Consider the following 18,623-nt stretch of genomic DNA (forward strand, 5'->3'; position numbering starts at 1 on the left):
GCTGGGGCAGAACGCTACGACAGAAATCCTGGGGCAGAAAATGCTATAACAGAATCCCTGGGGCAGAAAAAAGGCTATGACAGAAAACCTTGGGGCAGAAATGCTATGACAGAACTGGGGCAGAAACGTTATGACAGAAACCCTGGGGCAGAACCGCTATGACAGAAATGCTGGGGCAGAAAACGCTATGACAGAAATCCTGGGGCAGAAAAAGCTATGACAGAAATGCCGGGGCAGAAAAACGCTATGACAGAACTCCTGGGGCAGAAACGCCACGATATGAACACTGTGACTGAAGTGGTGGATGCCTGGGAGGCGTGCGGGGATCCCCCCCATGATGCCCCACATGGGTACCGGGAGATGAGCAGGCGGGTGAGCACCCCCCCATGAGAACTGTGAGGCATGTGGGCGTCCCCTCCATGCTTGGCATAGTTCCAGGGAGGTGAACTGGCGGGTGAGTGGCAAGTGGGTGGGTGATGGATGGAAGGACGCCATTCCCCCCCCCATGAGCGCCGGGAAAAGCAGGCAGTCGGCTCCCATGATGCTGGCAGGAAACAGGGATGAAAGGGAGAAGCGGGCGGCCCCCACCCCCACCATGCGGGATTGAGCCAGGCTGAGGTGATGGAAGGACAGACAGCCCCCCCCCATGAACGCCGGGAGAAGCGGGCGGGTGGCACCCTGGCCAGATAGAGCCGTGGGTGGTTGGAGGATGGATGAAGGCCCCCCATTCCCCACCCCCCGGCATGAGCACCGTGAGAAGCAGGCGGGCGGCTCCCAAGGCGCTGGCTGGAACACAGGGATAAAGGAGAGAAGCAGGCGGCGGCTGGATTGATCTCAGCTGTAGGAATGGATGGACGCCCCCCCCCGCTCCCCCCCGCATGAGCGCCGGGAGAAGCGGGTGGCTCCCTGGCCAGATGGAGGCAGGGAGAAAGTGGGTGGAGGAAGGAAGGATGGATGGAAGGACGGTCATACGACCCCCCCGCCCCCCGACATGAGCGCCAGGAGAAGCGGGCGTACGCCCCCCCACGATGCTGGATGGAACATGGACTGAAGGGGAGGATGGGCAGGGTGGCCCCCATGATGCTGGTGGAACCTGAGGATAAACAGGGAGACAGGCGGGCGGTCCCCTGGTGGTGTTTTAAGAGAGGAAGCGACATCATAGCTGCGGCTGACTGCCGCTCTGTAAGGAGGCCGGAAGTGATGTACGTCCACCCAGAAATGCAGACGAGCCCTGGCCTGACAGAGGAGGAGGCTTAAATAGCCCTCTCAAACTCCTCCTACAAATACAGGCCAGCCTCCGGCTAGCCTTTACACTTACGTTTTTGGTTGTAATCTGACAAAATGTGGAAAATTTCAAGGGGCATGAATACTTTTTCAAGGCACTGTAGGTAGCAGGAGGGAGGATTTTTAGAATGGAATTCTAAAAATTCAAATTCATTTTTAGAAGGCGGGATTTCTACCTTAACTTGGTTTTCCTCAGTTCTATGTAAATCACTAGGCTTCCTGGAGCTTTTGATAGGAAACAGTCTCTCTTTCTCCAGCACCCATATATCCTAGGTATGGAATCTGATGAGTAACTGTAGTGATCCCAGCAGATACTACATTGAAATTGTGTATTTAACATTGTTTTTAGATCTTCGCTCAGTACAGAGACCCAAGTGTAAGTGATTTTATCGTATCCCAAAAGAAGTCAGATCTTAAAGTGTTCACAAACTTGATTCCCTTACTTAAAGTGGATGTAAACCCCATTCATGAAATCTGACCTGGGCACATACTGTATATCTGGAATGTCTACTTATCTCTCTCCAAAGCCCTAAGTCCTGTGTTTTTTTTCTGCTCCATCCCTCTGTTATCAGCATGATAACTTCTGACAAGCTCTTTGACAAAGGAGATAAAAGCAGCTGGAAATTCGTGTCAAGGAGGTAGCTTATAGACAGATAAGCAGAGAGCTGGTCTATTCACAGCACAGCTCTGCAAGTTTCTTTCTTCCTCTGCCTATGTGGAGGGGGAGTTGTGCCTTTCCTCCAATCTGCTCTCACACAGTGTATGCCCAGACTCCCCTCCCACTGCTGCAACAGGAAGAAAATCTTTAACACAATGTGCACTTTTAAAGAATATATAAAGCTGAACATTGCAGATATACATGTAAAACTTATGTAGAGAGATTTGTTTAATCTCTGTGTATCATCTGAGGCTGTTCACTTCACTGGGTATAGGAGAGGGTTTACATCCACTTTAAGGATCCCTAAAGGAGTACAATAAAAGGCCACTTGTAACTACAGCTATTTCATATGCCTAGCTTGAACCTCCTCACACCAAGGAATGCTTCCCTGTTGTCATGTGTATTCCTAATCTATCTACAAAACAAATAAATTAAAACATAATGTGTTACAAATAGTTACTAAAAAATACAAAGATAAATCCTTAAAGCATATATATAGTCAAACTGTAAAACCATATACATTATCTCACAAAAGTGAGTACACCCTCACATTTTTGTAATTATTTTATTATATCTTTTCATGTGACAACACTGAAGAAATGACACTTTGCTACAATGTAAATAGTGAGTGTACAGCTTGTATAACAGTATAAATTTGCTGTGCCCTCAAAATAACTCAACACACAGCCATTAATGTCTAAACCGCTGGCAACAAAAGTGAGTACATCCCTAAGTAAAAATGTCCAAATTGGGCCTAAAGTGTCAATATTTTGTGTGGCCATCATTTTTTTCCAGCACTGCCTTAAGCCTCATGGGCATGAAGTTCACCAGAGCTTCACAGGTTGTCACTGGAGTCCTCTTCCACTCCTCCATGACGACATCACAGAGCTAGTGGATGTTAGGGACCTTGTGCTCCTCCACCTTTTGTTTGTGGATGCCCCACAGATGCTCAATAGGGTTTAGGTCTGGAGACATGCTGGCTAATCCATCACATTTACCCTCAGCTTCTTTAGCAAGGCAGTGGTCGTCTTGGAGATGTGTTTGGGGTCGTTATCATGTTGGAATACTGCCCTGTGGCCCAGTCTCTGAAGGGAGGGGATCATGCTCTGCTACATGTCACAGTACATGTTGGCATTCATGATTCCCTCAATGAACTGTAGCTCCCCAGTTATGGCAGCACTCATGCAGCCCCAGACCATGACACTGCCAACACCATGCTTGACTGTAGGCAAGACACACTTGTCTTTGTACTCCTCACGTGGTTGCCGCCACACACGCTTGACACCATCTGAAGCAAATACATTGATCTTGGTCTCATCAGACCATGTCCTTAGTCTGCTTGTTTCACAGCAAACTGTTTGTGGGCTTTCTTGTGCATCATCTTTAGAAGAGGCTTCCTTCTGGGACGATAGCCATGCAGACCAATTTGATGCAGCGTGCGGCGTATGGTCTGAGCACTGACAGGCTGACCCCCCACCCCTTCAACCTCTGCAGCAATGTTGGCAGCACTCATACATCTCTTTCCCAAAGACAACCTCTGGATATGATGCTGAGCATGTGCACTCAACTTTTTTGGTCAACCATGGCGAGGCCTGTTCTGAGTGCAACCTGTCCTGTATGGTCTTGGCCATCGTGCTGTGGCTCTGTTTCAGGGTCTTGGCAATCTTCTTATAGCCTAGGCCATCTTTATGTGGAGCAACAATTCTTTTTTTCAGATCCTCAGAGTTCTTTGCCATGAGGTGCCATGTTGAACTTCCATTGACCAGTATGAGAGAATGAGAGCGATAACACCGAATTTAACACACCTGCTCCCCATTCACACCTGAGACATTGTAACACTAATGAGTCACATGACACCGGGGAGGGAAAATGGCTTATTGGGCCAAATTTGGACATTTTCACTTTACTCACTTTTGTTGCCAGCAGTTTAGACATTAATGGCTGTGTGTTGAGTTATTTTGAGGGGACAGCAAATTTACACTGTTATACAAGATGTACCCTCACTACTTTACATTGTAGCAAAGTGTCATTTCTTCAGCGTTGTCACATGAAAAGATATAATAAAATATTTACAAAAATGTGAGGGGTGTACTCACTTTTGTGAGATACTGTAGGTATTTCTATCATGTCTTTCAAGTATGTGTGGCCTACTGTTATTATTCTGAATGATATTGAAAGTTTGTAAACATACTTTGTGAAGATCCCCATACATTTAGTTCCTTGAATTCTATGACACATACATACATGTCCTGTGAGTAGGCACTGCTGTGTCACACATTTCAAAGGCCCAAATCAGGTGTTACCAGTGGGAAGTAGGCCCTCTTCCGAATGCATGGATTGACTGTACACTTGTGAGTATTATTTTTATTACGAATAAAGCTCTTTTATGTTTGTACTGTACAGGGAGAAGTTTTCTTTCTCTTTTGCCTTCAAGGAGAGCGTAAGCTCCGAAGTAGAGGTGAAAAAAAGTGTGTGACACTGCAGGCTGGTGCAAGATCAAAAGAGGTAACATCATAAAATCTCCCAAATGAGTATTTGAGCGACTGTTTGCTTTAAATAAGAACTCCATGATACACATTTTTTTCCTCCCGAGCTTCCTTTAAATAAAAAACTTTTTTCTGTTACTTTTAATCCTAGAAATTGATGTTGTGATGTTGTAAATGGAGATGATGTCACAGCCTCTTCTGGTCCTGCAGCTATGCCTGGCCACTGGGAGGAGGGCTCAGTGAAGCATCAAGTGAAGCATCCAGCATCACATCCCATGGACATTCAGAGTGCCTCAGAAAACTACATGGTTCTGTCAATCCAATGTTGCTTGTTGTGGGCAGATCAGACCGGCACCTGGCTCTGCCCACCACACTATAAATGAACTACACAATGGGGGGAATGGACCAGGGCCCTCCCACTACATTTTGAATGAGCTTCACAGGGGTGTTACTAGAGCAGTGATTGGGGGGGGGGTGGTCAGTGATAGCAGCCACCAGTCTCATAAAAGGGCAGTAAAGGGGAAACGGGGACCAACTGGACGAAGGAGGATGACAAAGACATGCTTTGCCCAAGTGAATGTAACAAATGATTGCACCGTTATGTAGCGTTGGTAGATTTTCATCTACCGCTTATAGGTAAATTTAGTGGGTTATCTGTGGGTTATCTGTTTTATACATAGTCAGATTTAGCCTCTGTTCCAGTTTGGCTGTGTTGCATGTAGTTTCACACTGTGCCTGTGGGTGTCGTTGTCGCCATAGGTCGGTGTTGGAGAGGCAACGCGCTTTCGCGTATGGGTGCTCTTCTGTCCCGGAGATAACTCAGTGGAGGTGGTCCTCCGAGTTGCATTCTGGGAGAGGGTATTTATGGGACAGATGCCATGTTTTAGGGGCTTTTTCGTTCCACCTGCTGGCCCTCCTGGCCAACAGGTATGTGTTAGGAGTACTACCGCATGGTCCTCCGACCGGGAGGACCACGTTGCTGCAGCGTGTGGGTGGGCCCAGAAGTCTGTCTGGGGCCTACCACAGCGGCGAGGGAATGGTCCTGTGCGGTCTGTCCTGCGGGAAGAAGCTGGACAACTGAGAAGATCCCAGGGGAGGACCCGTCATGGAAGGATCATGCAGAGTGCTGGTCTGGAGAGGGGCCTGGTGACTCAGTTGGAGGACGCATCCTAAAGTTAACCTACTGCATAGTACTGCCTGGTCGGCTTAAAGGTTCTAGTGCTGTGTTTGCTGTCCATCGTAAACCATTACATCCTGTGGCAGAGGATCGTACATGTTTCTATTCCATTCAAGTCTGTGGCAGAGACTTTTGTTCGTGCTGTGTGCCGGTTGCTAGGTTAGTGAGAGAAACCTATCCGGGCGGGGCAAAGATTCAACTCTAAAAGGAGAGTACATTCATCTACAAGATTCCAATTCATAATACTACATCAAGAAAAGGTATTTGAACTTCCCTGCAACTCTTCTTCTACCTCTTTCCTGCTACTTCCTTCAGTTACTCTTTATTAAAGCATTGGGAAAGATGCTCAGGTGACTGGTGTCTACGCTGTCTGGTACTAAACTCAACGGGACCCTAGACCCGGTTCTAGTGAAATTGAGGTAACAAAGGTGATGGTAACAGCCTGCTTTAAACCAGCAGCTCCACCGTGAGTTAGTGCTACATGTGGGGGCGTCGTCCGGGATTGTTAGCCGTCAGTCTCCCGCAACCCTGAGAAGTATTTCACCGGGAGTTTATGTTAAAAGAGGTTTCTGGACTTTGTCACTTTTTTCCAGGAAAAGAAGGGGTTAAATTGCAGGACTTTATTTCTGACTGCGTAGGCTGTGGGTGAGAAGTAAAAGCCCAGGAGCTACGTGATCAGAAGAACAAGTGGGAGGAGCTTAACCTACTTGTTACGGCGCGGGACACGTGTGTGTTGGCGCCAAAGGAGAAGAGAGGCCTCGTGATCATGCTGAGAGGATCAGAGTACAGCCATGTCCTCTTTTCCATTGGTACCGTCGACTGTGGGATTTAAGATGTTCCCTACAAGTACCGCTGCGGGTGCTATGCTGACCGGAACCCTGCTGACAGATACCGGCATTAGTTTGAAGCCACAGGGGAAGTTTGTGCTATACACTGTTGGAGATATCGAAGGGCTGGGCATGCTTTGCCACAAGTGTGAAGGACTGGCCATACATCTCCATCCATTTGTCCGGTGTTTGCAGTGCGGAGAATATTTGTTCACGGTGAAGCAACCTACCATGTTGCCCCGTGCTTATCGTGTGGATTGGGCTACAGGAATTGCCACAGTGGAAACTACTGCCATTGCTACTGGAGAGCAACAGGCCGTGATCTTGTCTGCTACCGTGAGTGCTTCCGAGGAAGATGTTGCTGTTACCGCTTCCTCAGCGGACATCACCGTTATGTCCACGTCTACTACACCTATCCCCGTTGCACCTGTTCCAAGGAAGGAGGGATATGTGAAGGCTTCCCACGGCCATGGTCGAGGCCTACCCCAGAGACTACACGAACAGGAGCCGGAGAAATACATGGATCCGGAGAAGTCCACGTCAGGAACGGGTGAGAGTTCAAAGGGGAACATATCTGGGACTCTTTGTAAATATTTGCCAGCAGAAGAGTTGAGAGACTTGGAGATAGAGTCCATGTCGGATCTCTCCGGTGATGATGATGTGTTTGAAACAATGTCACAGGAACTGTTGTGGGCCCAGGGTGAAGATGTTGCTTCTGTTTTAACCTTCTCAGAGTGGACAGCCCTGAATTCTGGGAAGACATCACCTTGTGTGGAGCCGCACAGTACTACCAAAGAGACATTGTCTAAAGTTGCTAATTTGCTTTCGACACCCCTCCGGATCTATGGTGAATAAATCAACAAATTCTTGTGTGCCTCCTGGTTTGGGGAAAAATAGACCTTTGCCTAAACTTGCACGTTTACAGAGAGAGCTCACCAAGCGAGTTGCTACAGAATATGGTCTGGAATTTCCCTATGTTACTCAGGACATTATGCAGGTAATTGTGGCCAGCCGGGAACGGTGGTACTGTGAAGCTGTTTGGGACTATTTGTCTGTGCCAAAACCTTTCCGGAGAGCTGGGTATTCTGTTGCCATGGATGAACGCTTCAATGGATCTTTTCTACATTGGAACTATGGTCGGCACATTTATGCTGACGAAGTGGTCATTTGCAGACCCGGAAAAGATGATGTTGTGTACTTTATCACTACCGTGGATAAACTAGGAAAGAAACTGACATTGCCAGATACTCGGTTTTATTGGTGATTATGAAAAGGAACTTTGGGGTGTGTAGTTAGAGAGTGTCAGTGTCTAGAGATCTCTGTGGTCAAGAGATAATATTCATCTCAGCGTTTTCAAATTCAAAGACTCTTTGCTAGCTGGACTTTCTTTATTGAAAGGATATAATCCACTCAAAGATACGGATGGACTTTTCAAGTTACTTTAGTTTGTTTCCATTAAAAGGAAAATATGTGTGAAGAGAGTGTCATTCTTCTTCTGAAATGAGGCTTTGCTCTTAAACTGTTTAGTGATGATACTGTACATATCTAGAGTGTGTTTAACTTTGTTTTTTTTCAGGAACAATTGGATCTCCTATCAAGCTGTTAGGCTTTTCAGCTAGATAGATAGTGGGGTTTGTGACAGTTCTAATGTGATTTCTTTTGCGGATGTGAACATGTTGTTGTATAAATGTTGAAACTGTAATATTTTTATACTGTCTTTTCTTCTTCCTTATCCAAGTTCTAAGTTCAAATACCTACTCTCAGGCTTGGGAGTTATTTTGACAGATGTTGAGGACAACATCTATTATAGGGGGGGGAGTATGTAGCACTGGTAGATTTTCATAGATTTTCAGGTAAATTTAGTGGGTTATCTGTTTTATACATAGTCAGATTTAGCCTCTGTTTCAGTTTGGCTGTGTTGCATGTAGTTTCACACTGTGCCTGTGGGTGTCGTTGTCGCCATAGGTCAGTGTTGGAAAGGCAATGCGCTGAAGCGTATGGGTGCTCTTCTGTCCTGGAGATAACTCGGTGGAGGTGGTCCTCCGAGTTTCTTTCTGGGAGAGGGTATTTATGGGACAGACGCCATGTTTTAGGGGCTTTTTTGTTCCACCTGCTGGCCCTCCTGGCCGACAGGTATGTGTTAGGAGTACTACCGCGTGGTCCTCCGACCGGGAGGACCACGTTGCTGCAGCGTGTGGGTGGGCCCAGAAGTCTGTCTGGGGCCTACCACAGCAGCGAGGGAATGGTCCTGTGCTGTCTGTCCTGCGGGAAGAAGCTGGACAACTGAGAAGATCCCAGGGGAGGACCCGTCATGGAAGGATCATGCAGAGTGCTGGTCTGGAGAGGGGCCTGGTGACTCAGTTGGAGGACACATCCTAAAGTTATCCTACCGCATAGTACTGCCGGGTCGGCTTAAAGGTTCTAGTGCTGTGTTTGCTGTCCATCGTAAACCATTACATCCTGTGGCAGAGGATCGTACAGGTTTCTATTCCATTCAAGTCTGTGGCAGAGACTTTTGTTCATGCTGCGTGCTGGTTGCTAAAATAGGCTCACACACAATACAGTGGTATCCTTAGACCCAGGGTCAGAAATCAATGAATGGAGGGAATCACTGGTATCCTGGGTATCCAGCCAGGGACCCCAGATCTTGTGAAATTTCCTTGGATAACCTCATTCCTCATATGTTATTTTTCAGTCTTTGCAGATGACAACAAGCTATGCAGTGGAATAACATCCTTATAGGATGTCTCCAACTTACAAGCCGACCTCAGTGCACTGTGGGCAACTATGTGGCAGGTGAGGTTTAATGTTGATAGTTTTAGGGGGAGCACAACTGGGACAATCAATGGTTGAGAAGGATCTGGGTGAAAGTTTAAAAATAGCATGCAATGCTAGGCTGCGGTTTCCAAAGTGAGCAACATCCTTTCTTGTATGAGGACAGGTATAGACTACAGAGAGAGAGAGATCATTTTACACCTGTAGAAATCATTAGTAAGACTTCATCTGGAATATGCAGTTCAGTTTTGGGCACCAGTTCACAAAAAGGATATTGGGGAAGTAGAAAAAGTGCAGAGAAGGGCAACCAAACTAATAGGGATGAACTCGATGTTCGGGTCGAACATAGGTTCGACTCGAACATCGGGTGTTCGCCTGTTCGGTCAAGAGTGAGCATTATGTGGCATTCGCGGAAAATTCGAGCACCACGGAATGCCCCATGATGCACTGTGAGATCGCATCTGTATGATGATTGGCCAAAGCATGCACCTGACCTGCATGCTTTGGCCAATCACAGCGCGCTCTGCTACAGCGCGCTCTGCTACTGCTATACAGTCTCGTGTGTGTGTGTATATATATATATATATATATATATATATATATATATATATATATATATATTATATACATGCACTCTGCATCCAGTGTAGCCTATATCTACGGCGCATTCTGTGGTGTACTGTTTCTAATACACTTTAGGCAGTGTACACAGTATCTAATACAGTGTGTACAGTTTCTACTACACCTCTGGTGGTGTACACAGTACACAATACAGTGCAGCCGTAGCACAGTTTCTATTACACTTCTGGTGGTGTACACAGTACACAATACAGTGCAGCCGAAGTACAGTTTCTACTACTTTTCTGGTGGTGTACACACTATCTAATACAGTGTGTACAGTTTCTACTGCACTTCTGGTGGTGTACACAGTACACAATACAGTGCAGCCATAGTACAGTTTGTAATACAGTGCAGGCGGTGTACACAGTATCTAATACAGTGTGTACAGTTTCTACTACAATTCTGTTGGTGTACACAGTATACAATACAGTGCAGCCGTTGTACAGTTGCTAATACAGTGCAGGCGGTGTACACAGTATCTAATACAGTGTAGTGTGGTGTTGCAAAACAAAAAATATATCATGTCTGGAAGGCCACCAAGGAGCGGCAGACGCTCACAGGCCACTAAAAGAGGGCAAGCAGCCTCTGTGTCTATAGTCAACAGTGGTGGTCGTGGACATGGTGCAGCCTCTGCAGGTGGCCGTGAGGCATGCTTGTCCTTTTTTTCTGCTGCTGGCCATGTTATTGAGTCAGAACATGCAGAAGAGTTGGTGGAGTGGATAATTATAGACTGTAGATTATTTGGATGATCTGGGACACCTGGATGCTAAGCACAGAGACCCGGGGCTGGGGTACAAGCCATAGGCGAATTTGATCTCCTTAAAAAAGAGATCTATCTATCTGGTAAGCGGCAGTATTTTTAAAGGTGGAGGACCTTGTCTATCATACACCGTCACATCTTCTTGGGTGTTTTTTATTACAAGTCACCATGGAATAGTCAGTTGATGAATTTTTATATGAACTATGGTTTTCAGCCTTTTTTACTTTTTTATGTTGTGGAACATCTTCTTCCTTATTAATTTCACTGAGGGAAAAGGACACTTATAGAGCACTCTAGTTCCTATACTTGTGGCTCATTTGCACACTTATGAGCTTCACTTATTCAATACTGTTTTATCAATAGCTATTTGAAGGGTTGGTAGCCCTCATTGATGTCGGTGTATGCTCTAAGATATATATGTCACTGTACAATATGTTTTCATCATATATATAGCGTACCTTAATTTTATTCTGATAGCAATAGGTGTCCCAAGTACTTGCAGCCAACCTGCTAGCAGTACACCACCATCTGATTTTAGCAGGCAAAATTGCCTACCCCTGTTGCTGAACCATAAAAAGAAATTCTGTCCCAGCAATCCACATCCTCAGCGTATAAATACTACCTTGGCCAAATTGCTAGCACTTCAACTGCTGCCTTTTCAGCTGGTAGACTCTGCCCCTTTCATGAATTTGTGGAATGTGCTGTACCTCAGTGGCAGATTCCAAAATGCCATTTCTTTTCACGGAAGGCCATTCCGGCTCTCTACCGGCATGTGGAAGGCAACGTTTTGGCCTCATTCGACAGGGCGGTCAGCAGTAAGGTTCATATTACCGCTGACTCATGGTCCAGCAGGCATGGGTAGGGACGTTACCTTTCCTTCACGGTGCACTGGGTAACTCTGCTGGCAGATGGGAAGGATGCAGGACAGGGTTCAGTGTTGTTGGAGCTTGTTCCGCCCCCACGCCTCCAAAATGCTAGTGGTGATTCTGCACAGCTCTCTTCTCCACCCCCTCCTCTTCTTCCTCTATGGCCTCTTCTGCAGATTTGTTCTCTGAATCAGCGGTGCTCCATAAGCATTCAAGGGGCTACGCAAGCAGTCAGGCTAAAAGATACCATGCAGTGCTTGAGTTGTTCTGCCTAGGGGACAGTAGCCACACTGGGGCAGAGGTTCTGTCAGCTCTGCAGGGGCAGGCTCAGAGGTGGTTGATGCCACGCCAGCTTCAGCCAGGAATGGTTGTATGCGACAATGGCACCAACCTTCTCTCCGCCCTTCGACAGGAACACTTGACCCATGTTCCATGTTTAGCACACGTCCTGCTGTTTAGCACACATTTTGGTGGTGCAGTGGTTCTTGAGCAGGTACCCAGGCTTACAGGATCTGTGGTCATTTCCGCCAGTCATACAATGCCAGTGCTCGGCTGGTTGGCATTCAAAGGGAATGCAACCTGCCCACCAACCACCTCATTTGTGACATGCCCACCAGGTGGAACTCAACGTTGGCAATGCTGCAGCAGCTGCACACACAGCAGAGGGCCATCAATGAGTACCTGTGCAAGTATGGCACCAGGACAGGGGAGTTTGGCTTCTTTTCTCCACGCCAGTGGCTACTGATCAAGGATGCATGCACTGTCCTGTCACCATTTGAGGAGGTCACAAGGATGGTGAGCAGCGACAATGCATGCATCAGTGACATTGTCACTCTAGTCTTCCTGTTGGAGCATACGCTTTGTGGAATCATGGACAGAGCACTTGAGGCAAAACAACGGGAGGAAGAGGAGGACTTCCTTACCTCTCAAGGCCCCCTTTATCCAGATAGCATTCCTGCAGGGCCATCAAACACACAGGAAGAAGTAGAGAAGGAGGAGAATTGTGTTAGCATGGATGTAGAAGATAACACTTAGCAGCAGTCTTCAAGGGATGGTTTTCAGTCCCCAGAAACCCAAGGAGTTGTACTGGGAGGAGGTAGTTATGGATTATGTGATCCTTAGTGACCCAGAGGACTCAGAATCGAATGCCTCTGCAAACGTACGCTGCATGGCCTCCCTGATTCTGCAAAGCCTGCGAAAGGTCCCTAGGATTCATGGTATCAAGGAGAGGGATCATTACCAGCTGGCAACCCTTCTTGATCCACGTTACAAGACCCTTCTTGATCCACATTACAAGGGTAAGGTTGCAGAACTCATTCAGCCTTTGCAGAGGGACCAGAGGATTAAACATCTTCAGGAAGTCTTGAAGAAAGGTTTGTGCAATGCATTTCCAGACCCTGAGAGGGTACAATTTCCTGGGGCTGGACAACGTGTTGTGAGGCTTCGTTCAGTCAGAGGAAGAGTGGTGGAGAAGGTGGCCGGCTGAACGATGCCTTTAAACTATTTTTCAGTCCTCAGCGCCAAGGTCTGATCGGTTCAAGCAACCATCACCAGCATCTGCATTACATGGTGCAAGAATATCTAGGGGCAAGAGCAGACTTGGAGACCTTTCCAACAGAGCATCCACTGGGTTACTGGGTCTTGAGGATGGACCACTGGCCAGAACTTGCTCAATATGCAATTAAGCTACTGGCTTGTCCTGCATCCAGTATGCTTTCTGAATGCACATTCAAGGCTGCTGGAGGGTTTGTAATGGATCAAAGAGTGCGCCTGTCCACAAACTCCGTTGATAAGCTCACATTCATAAAAATGAATCAGTCTTGGATCAGCAGCTATCAAGCACCTGATGCTGATGTAACTGATTGAATTTGCTATGGATGTGGGATCCCTTGAAGACTGCCTATGCTGACTATCCTATTCCTTCTCAATCTTGATGATGCTAGCTTCCAACAATATTTTTGGTTTAGGGCATCACCACCACCCAAGGCCCAATTTTTGATATAATAATTTAACACAGGGCCCGTTCCTGCACCCAACAAGAGTAGCTGTGAGGGCTTACAGTGTTGTGGCACCACCACCACCGAAGGCCCAATTTTTCTGCCCCTGTTTAGCAGGGGCATGTAATTACAATTTTTGATCTAATATTTCACAGCAGGGCCCGTTCCTGCGCCCAACAAGAGTGTCTGTGAGGGGTTACAGTGTTGTGGCACCACCACCACCATCCAAGGCCCAATTTTTCTGCCCCTGTTAAACAGGGGCATGTAATTACAATTCTTGATAGAATATTTCACAGCAGGGCCCGTTCCTGCGCCCAAAAAGAGTTATGCCCCGTACACACGGTCGGATTTTCCGATGGAAAATGTCCGATCAGAGCGTGTTGTCGGAAATTCCGACCATGTGTGGGCTCCATCGGACATTTTCCATCGGATTTTCCGACACACAAAGTTTGAGAGCAGGCTTTAAAATTTTCCGACAACAAAATCCGATCGCGTCAATTCCGTGGTGTGGCCTGTTCCGACGCACAAAGTTGCCACGCATGCTCAGAAGAAATTCCGACACGGAACAACTCAGTCTGGTAAACTTAGCGTTCGCAATGGATACAGCACTTTCGCCACGCTGCAATGTTTAAAATGGTTTAATACAGCGCACTCTTTTCTTCTTTATAATGTGAGAAGAATTAAGTAGTTTTGCTGCTCATATTCACACACACTTCTCACAAACTTAATTCTTTTTTTCTATTGGGATTACCTGAATATATTGTTATTTGTCACATCTGACATAAATAATTTTTTTTTTTTTTATTTAAAGCCATTTTTATTTTAGATTTTATGTTTGTATTTTTTCAAAGGCTGATCTTTGTTTAATGTTATTTTTAGTTTTACTCCAGAATATTTTTGTGTGTGTTTTGTGTGTCAAGTTACCACAACACCATTGATATCTTTTATTATTGAAGCTCAAGGAGATTGTTTGGTGTTGGTGTCCCTTGTTAATTTCACATTGTATATTTGAAATGTACCTGAATCCTCACAAACAAACTGTCCTTTTTGAAGTAAAACACACATAGGCAAGTATAATTCAAACCAAAATTCCTTTATTAAGGGCTCAGAACCAAACAAAGAGGGAGGCAACGCTGGATAAACAGCAGAAATTAGCAAAGCCTTGGACCCACAGGGCAGACATCAATTCTTGAACATCAAACTTGGTGGCCTGAGGAGTCCATATGTAAGGAAGTGCAGTCTGGTCCAGAAGTCCCAGAGATCCGGAAAGCAGCAGATGACATCTGTGTCCCCAGGCTGTGGTACCACAAGAGGCTGCATCTTTTGCCAGACCAGACTGGATCCAGGGTCATCACTCTCTGGTCTTCCTTCCACGCTGTGGCTCTGCTGTTGGAGATGTGGCAGGAGGAAGAGTAGGACCTGGAAGAGGAGGAGGACTAGTAGGACCTGGAGGAGAAGGAGGAGGAGGAGGACCTGCAGGAGGAGGAGGAGGACCATGTGTGAGTTCACAAAGGTGGGTATCAGATGTTATTTGGGCCCCCAACCCCTTATTGAGAGCCTCCAACATTAAGGACTCACACATGAGTTGTCCCTCCTCCATCCTCTGCATTTTACAGGCAATGATGGCAGCGAAGTCATCCTCCACGGTGTGTGGTGCTCCCAGGGCCTCTGTAGCCTTCCAAAAAAGGCCTATGGCAGCCTCCTCTAGGGCACTCCTCCTCCTGCCACTTTCTCTTTCCAGGTGTAGGGGAGGGACCTGCAGATCAGGCAGCCTGCTCGGCCCGGCCACCTCCTGGCTGAGACTTCCCTGTGTATGAAAAAGGGACATGGTTTTAGTTTTTGCATCATCAATCACAATCATAAATTAGTACCCCAAACTAACATCTAGTTAACATCATTGATTGGACAAGCAGAAATATTTAGAGGAATGCTATACCTGGCTCAATCTGGGCTCCTCCACATGTTGCTGTCTGGAAGGCCCAGGTTGGGCGTCAGAAGCCTCAGCTGGAGGGGAAGGAAGCGTGAAAGGAAGACTGGAGAGTAATGACCCGGGTTCAGTCTGGCCTGACAGAAAATGCAGCCTGTCATAGTACCACATCCTGGGGACATAGATGTCATCTGCTGCTCCGGATCTCTGCGAATCCTGGACTTTCTGGCTCTCCCTTACATATGTGCTCCTCAGGCCACCAATTAGTATCTTCAAATATGTGATGTCTGCCGTGGGGATCACCTGCTTCACAATTTCCAACAATTGATCCAGCGCTGCCTTCCTTTTTGTTTGGTTCCTATAATGTGGGTGGTTGATCTCCCACAGACAAGGCAGCTCCCTGAACATGTCAATGAATATTGCCATGAAGTCAGTATCTTGAAAGATATCCATTTTCACTGCAAGACACAACACAAGACAAACCCTAATGTCAGGCCAAACTCTCCTAATCTTGTTACAATATAGGCCTCAATGTAGAAGCAGTATAGGCACAAGTATGTCTCTTACCTTCGTTCTTACGATCGGCGCCTCCAATGCTCCTTCCTCCGCTCACGTAATACGCACGTGTGGTACGCTTTATACACACGTGCAACTCCGCCCGCCCCTGACATTCTTTCTAGTCTATTCCCCGCCCCTTTTCGTTCTGCGCAGTGGGGGAAGAGCACATGGCGGATACACAGCAGGTGCGTGCTAATTACAGGAACGGGGAGGATGAGGAGGAAAGCCCGGATCTGGACACATCCTGATCCAGAAAGAGAAGATTGAAGGCCACAAATATGTCCTTTGGGGAGATGTTGGAGATGGTCGACATCCTGAAGAAGGCCAACTATGATGGAAAGTATGGGCCTTACCCCAACCCCAATATCAGAAAGGCCAAGATCATTGCGAAAGTGGTCAAAAGTCTGCACCGGAATTTCGGGGTACGACGATCGAAAGATCAGCTCAGGAAGCGGTGGTCGGACCTGAAATTAAGAGAGCCCGAGCAGTACCGAAAGATCCGGAGAGTGCTGCAAAAAAGTAAGTAGTTGTGCTGTGTTCCTATTCTTTTTGTCTTTATTACGTTCGTGCTGCTCCATATGCTTTTCTTAATTGTTGTACAGTTTAAAATGGCAACTTTAATGTTCATGGGCCCATTATTAGTTTGTATCAAACATTTTTCTTTCGGCCTCTAAAACACCATTGTTTAGGCCATATGCATTTTCCTACATTTTTAAGGGCCTACTTGTATGAAAAATATTTGGTTGTGTAGATGGGTTTGTTACTAGAATGAAATGCAAACTAAATTCTGTGTAAGGAGAGGACACTCAGCAGCTGTTTTCACATCTGGACGCTGGAGCACTAGTGTGGGACACAAGAACACCCTTTTTATTAGGGGGCCCACACAGGTGCTCCAGTGTATACTATAGGGGGGTCTCCATCTGTGAAGCTTGTACAAGACAGGTAAAGGATTGAAGCTTGACAAAGGACAATAAAAATGCTACATTTTGGAACTCTGCCCAAATAGACAATTGTACCCCACTTCCAAGCAATGTTTCCTATTTATAGTTCTGCCATCAAATATCTGTGTGCTAATTATACCATTTTTGTTTTACATAAGGGAGAAAAGACTCGGAGGACACCCCTCATCCGAGGAGAACAGAGACCCACCACCTCTGGAAGAAGGGGAAATACCCCCAACCCAAGCTGAGCAGGAGGAGGAAGAAGATGTGGTGGAAATTGACACCACAACAGGTGAGTGTCTGTGACCACAGACTCAGGTAAGAAATGGATGACGGCAGATTTTTGATACCTGTTTTTGTTTGGTTTCTTTCTTTTTAGGTGATCGTGATGTTGTGGATCGAGATCCTTTCACATCAGAAAGTGCCCAGATCCTGGTCGGGGAGATCATGGGGTGTAATTTAGAATTGGAAAACCTCAAGAAAAAAATCAATGATGTTATTCAAAAAAATAATAACATCATTGATGTTTTGGGGCGAATTTAAAACCCCACAAAATCACTTTGTTTTTTTGTGTGCTACAATCTTAAAAATTTTTTAGCGATGTTTCGAAAAGCCAAATTTGGAGGATGCACACAGTGTGCCAACATGTGCTATCTGCCATCACGGGAGATTAATGGACGCGTTTTTGGGGTGCAACCCCTTCCTCAATAATAAAGTAGCGGTGAGGAAGGGGTTGCTCCCCCAAAACACGTCCCTTGATCCCCCGTGATGGCAGCTAGCACATGCTTACATTCGGAAATTGGTGTGCATCTTCCAAATTTGGCTTTTCAAGGGGTGACTTCACCCCATCTGAACGCAATATCAAACACAGTTCCAAAATACTCATGTCTGATATTGCCTTCAAGTTTTACCATATGTGAACTTTGTAAGTTCAAGATTTTTGTCTTTCTTGTTGGTTTTACACAGGCCTGTTTTATCGTAAATGGACATTTCTATTTTTGATAATGCCACCCCAAAAATTGTTATACAACAAACATATTGGTTTGTTTTAAAAACCTTTTCTAAATGCACATGTGATTGTGCAGGTATTAAAAAGTTTGTTAATAAAGAATGTGTGGATTATTGTCTCAACACTTTTGTGGTGATGTAATTGCTGTTTTCTGTGAAAATGGGGGTTATTTCCTAAGGGCAAATCCTCTTTGCACTACAAGTGCAGTTTCAGTGCAGTTTCAAGTGCACTTGTAGTGTAAAGTGTCTACGCCTTTAGTAAATAACACCCAACAGTGCTTTGTATAAAAGGTTACACAATCACGCCATTTTCAGGACTCCCCACATTGCTGTCAGGGTCAGCTAAAACAAACACAAGCAGTAAATGTCACCAAAGATTAGCTTTTTTTTTTTATTTGATAAATGCTTCACAAATTGTCTGGCATATTGATGACCCCCCTACCCGCAAAGAACTCAAGGTATCTTAACCGGACACCACGGGCACTCAGGGAGAGCAAGCCAGGACGGCCACTTTCAAGCGCCGTCAGGGTTGTATCATGTAGAATTCCGGCCTCAGGCCCAACTGAGCCAGCATAGTTGGCAGAATGTTGGCGTAAAAAGTTATGTAGAACACAGCACGCCAGGATTATATGATGAAGTTTATACTCCGCCATATGGATGGGTGTCAGAAATAGGCGGAACCGGCTGGCCATGATTCCAAATGTGTTCTCCACCACTCTTCTGGCTCTGGCCAGCCGG

Source organism: Aquarana catesbeiana, linkage group LG07 (assembly GCF_042186555.1).
Source record: "Aquarana catesbeiana isolate 2022-GZ linkage group LG07, ASM4218655v1, whole genome shotgun sequence".
NCBI classification, from domain to species: Eukaryota; Metazoa; Chordata; class Amphibia; order Anura; family Ranidae; genus Aquarana; species Aquarana catesbeiana.